Source organism: Eublepharis macularius, chromosome 13 (genome assembly GCF_028583425.1).
Source record: "Eublepharis macularius isolate TG4126 chromosome 13, MPM_Emac_v1.0, whole genome shotgun sequence".
Classification (NCBI taxonomy): Eukaryota; Metazoa; Chordata; class Lepidosauria; order Squamata; family Eublepharidae; genus Eublepharis; species Eublepharis macularius.
Window position 1 is genome coordinate 33335794 of NC_072802.1, and position 4435 is coordinate 33340228.

The following is a 4435-nucleotide window of genomic DNA, read 5'->3' on the forward strand; positions in this document are numbered from 1 at the left end:
CTGAGGTAACTGGATTCAAACTTTCAGAGGCATCATATGATCTTTGATTTCCCCACCATCTTAACAAGGCTTGTATTTTAGCCTCAGTGGAAAGCTATAGTTGATAGTTGTTGTGGGTTTTCCGGGCTGTATTGCCGTGGTCTTGACATTATAGTTCCTGACGTTTCGCCAGCAGCTGTGGCTGGCATCTTCAGAGGTGTAGCACCAAAAGACAGAGATCTCTCAGTGTCACACTGACACTGAGAGATCTCTGTCTTTTGGTGCTACACCTCTGAAGATGCCAGCCACAGCTGCTGGCGAAACGTCAGGAACTACAATTCCAAGACCACGGCAATACAGCCCGGAAAACCCACAACAACCATCGTTCTCCGGCCGTGAAAGCCTTCGACTATAGTTGATAGTTCCTATCAGAGCCAAACAAGCAACTGAGATTCACAATTGGATGATTATCTTACGTTTAGCAGCTGCACAGCTGTTTACGTAGCTTTTTAAAATGTCTCTTTGCAAACACAGCCTTTCCATGCTGTCTTGAAGAGGATACTAAATTCACCTTCGGTAAAGCATAGATGTTTACTTAACCTTGTAATTTGTTGACAGTGATCTCTTCGCACACTAGTTTGCTTGAGTTGGAGGCAGCAAGGTAATGCTGTCCATGTTGTACTGAACAATTACGGGGGGTTCATTTTAAGAATTATTTGGAGGCCCAAAGCCAGGCTTAGAGACCCTTGCTTTTTTCTTTAACACAGCTCTGGGAATTAAAGTCCCAAAGATGAGTTGGATGGAGATAAAAGTGACTGGGGAAAAATAACTTTTAAAGGGAATATATAACCATGCTTGGCTGATTTGTTTGTTGCTGCTCTTCACTAACTTCCTGTCCCTTGCTTCTTTTTTTAAATCTTTCTTTCTGCAGCTGAAGAGTGTAGCAATTCTGATGTGACCTTTGTCATCCCTGTGGCAGTGGGTGTGGTGGTTGGCCTACTTCTCATTCTTGGCGTTGTCTGTTACATGCTTGCAAGACAGAAAAAAAGTTCTGGCTACCAATCAGTATGACTTTTTCTGTGCTGCTTCTGCTCCTCCCTTCTCTTTTTAACATATGGTATGAGTTCATGCTTTTCTAATAGTAAAAAAAAGTTTACCTTGCTTGCATCTGTGCTTATGATTGGGAGAATGACAGCTGACCTAGATTGTGGTTGCAGATTGGACTGAAGCCATGATTACCCATGCGGTAAGTTTTTTTTCCTCTTTTATTTTGTGCTGAAGAAAGTAATTCTAGAGAAATATCATCTCACCAACGTGCCCCTACTACTAGTATTACTAGGGTGCTGGCCTACAGCTGAGGAGGACTGGACCAAATAAAGGGGGGTTAACTTTTACAGGAAATGCATGGAACTTCAGCAGTGTTTTACATAAACATGCATCCTTACTCATCACTAACTGTTTAGTAGTTTGAGCAGGAACTGCAGGACTTTCTAGCTCTATCTTTCTGAAAGAGCTTTGGGACTTGAGTTACTGGACCAAGTGTATCCCTGATATTTTCTTACCCTGGCTTCTTTAACTCAGAGCCAAGCTACAAGTGATGCCTGACACAGGTTGGACACTTGTCAGCTTCCCTCAAGTTTTGATGGGAAATGTAGGCATCCTGGTCTTGCAGCTGTAATGGAGAGCCAAGCTGTAAAACCAGGACGCCTTCATTTCCCGTCAAAACTTGAGGGAAGCTGACAAGTGTCCAACTTGTAGCTTGGCTCTGAGTGGGATTCCCAATAATAGTGCATGATATAGCAGGGAGTGTTGAGATGGAAGTGTGTTCCAAGAAAAAAAGTGAAGTCACTGTTTCTGAAATGTTGGCTAATTCTAAGTCGCTTTTTGGAATCTTGGCCCTTTTTTATTAAACCCAGTGGACCAACGGAACATCATCGTTGGTCCTTATAATAGTGCAGGAGCTTAGTACCAGATGGAATCAGATCACTTTTGTTCCAGCTGCATGTTCCAGCAGAATTTCAGGAAATCACCCAGGACATATTCTTCTCAGAAAGTTCTTGTTGAGCAGGTAAGTCCTGCTGAAGTCATAAGGACATTGCATATTGTTACATCATTTGGGGCAGAACCTAGCAAAGCTGTATATTGATTAATCAAGCATAATTTCCAGAAGAACCATCACTGCGTAAGCTAGTTATTGTTGCTATTCGTTTCACAGCATTTTTGGCACCACCATCAAATATGAACGTAGCCCTCAGGCCAACCCTCCAAAAGATCTGGAACAAATGAAGGCATTTTTCTTATAGTTTGCTTGATATTGTTATCTTCAAATCCTGACTTTTTGGAGATGATCATGAAGTAGTTCAGCAGAGTTTGGTAACAGGAAAAGCAGAAGCTCTGAGATAGTATATATACACATCTTGCATCTAAACAACTGAGGACAGAGCCATTTGCAGTTCAAGAACTGCTGTTGTGTGGGATTCCTAAGAAAGAAGTGCAAGCAAGTTGAACCCATATTTGGAGAGCAGGACATCTTGAGTGATGGGTGTTTCCGTTCTCTTGAAGCTGGCTGTTAGCCTTCAGGAGGTGAACGTTCTAGTGCAGTAGTTTTGTACACTGTGGCAGTATGAGGGTTAGTTAGCATGATTTTATCTCCAAATGGAAAGAGCAGGCTACATCTATGAACAATTTATTATTATGAAGTATAAACTACTACTCAGTGTGATCGATTTTGGGATGCAATCCAGTGCTGTCAGTTTCCTCCTACATTAGAAAACTTATTTCTCACTTGTCTTCTAGCAAGAAGAATGAAGTTGGTGATTTAATTTTGCTTTCTTTGTGAGTGGGAATCCCACAGAACAATGATCTGTTAAGCAAAGCAACATTTAGGCTGTGATTCTGCTAGAACCCTTCATTCACTGCAGATTCCTACAGCAGTTTTTGCAGAGCTGCAAAAGGAGACAAGTATGCTGTGCTCATTCTTCTTCCTCTCCTGCCCTCCCCCGAATTCTATTGAGCCTGAAATCGGTCATAGCAAAGTCTACCTCTTTAGGAGGAGGCAGGTAAAAGTAAAATATACAATATAATTATGTTGATGGGCAGGGTGGGTGGGGTTTGAAGGCACGACTGTGAAAAACAAAATTGTCTATCCCAAAATGGCTGAGATGCAGAGCAAACTAGGCAGACAGCGTTGAGCTTTTCCTTGCTTCAGCCACCAGTGCCGCCTTCCGTTTGTGCAGGAAGCTGGTTGGCCTACTTCCCTTCTGGCTAGCTCCCCAAGTGAAGGGCAAGTGCAGTTGTCCTTCCCGTTCCAAATGAATTGGGAAAGGAACAGCCAGTCACTTCCTTGCATCCCAACTGGCAATAGTACAGCCTTCCTTGTCTTATTACTATACATACCCTGTCTTGGAAAGCAGTGTTAAATAGACTGTTTGGATGAGACCTCCATGTAGGCCCAGTTGTTTCCATGTATTTACTATTCTAACATTCCCTATTTATGTCTGTTTTGTTGTACTTTTTCTTCTTCTGAGGTGGACATATGGGGAATCACCCCCACCCACAGACACATGACGCACCTTATCTCTTCAGTGGCCTTTGAAGGTCTCTGAATGTTCTCTACCGAGTCCTTAGATTCAGAGACCTTTTACATTTCACTTGCATTTCTTGACAACACATGATGTACAGAAAAGTCATACATAGACTCAAACCCCTTTTCCTGGTTCAATTATGGCTGAAGTGTATCAAACTCAAACGGAGGGGGGGTCTTTATGTAATTATCTTTCCCCCCAATATAATTTCCATCTGAATTTTAGCACATCCATAAACATTTCTCTTTTATTAGACATTAAATTTTAAAAGAAAATATTCCTGCTACCTTAGGAGGTCTTAAACATGTTGGGCGTGAATATGCTTGCAGAATTGTAGCATGTGTGCATTTGCTACATCCTGGGGAGCTGTGAAATGATAGCTGTTCCTCCCCTCCACACACAAGAGAGGCCTAAGGTGATGCAAGAATATGCAGCAGCTTCCACAGGTGAGTCAGAGCCACTTGCTGTCAAGGGCCTTGGTTTCCTAGTCCAGAAGGTGGTTCAAAAATTCATGTGGCTGGGGTGCCCTGAACTACAGTGGGGGTCCCTTACAGAATTTGCAGAAGCTCCTGTCCTTATGCATATGGCACGTTTAGAATAGACTCAGAGTCTGCAGCTGATTGTCCTTCCTCTCCATTTCATCCCATCAGATCCTGTCTGGTATATTTGTGCTACAGCATGCACCGGTCATAAACCAGCAGCCATGATCCAAAAAGTGTATTTATACATGTGCAAGGAGCAGTAGGTGTGGCTCAATACTGAGTTCTTTTCTGCTGCGCCAGGGTCTTTTTTTCATTCTCCTCTTTTTCCCACTGCGTCACAAGCCTTTTTTATCTACTTGGGTAAGTTGTCATATGAAGAAAGAAGGGGTA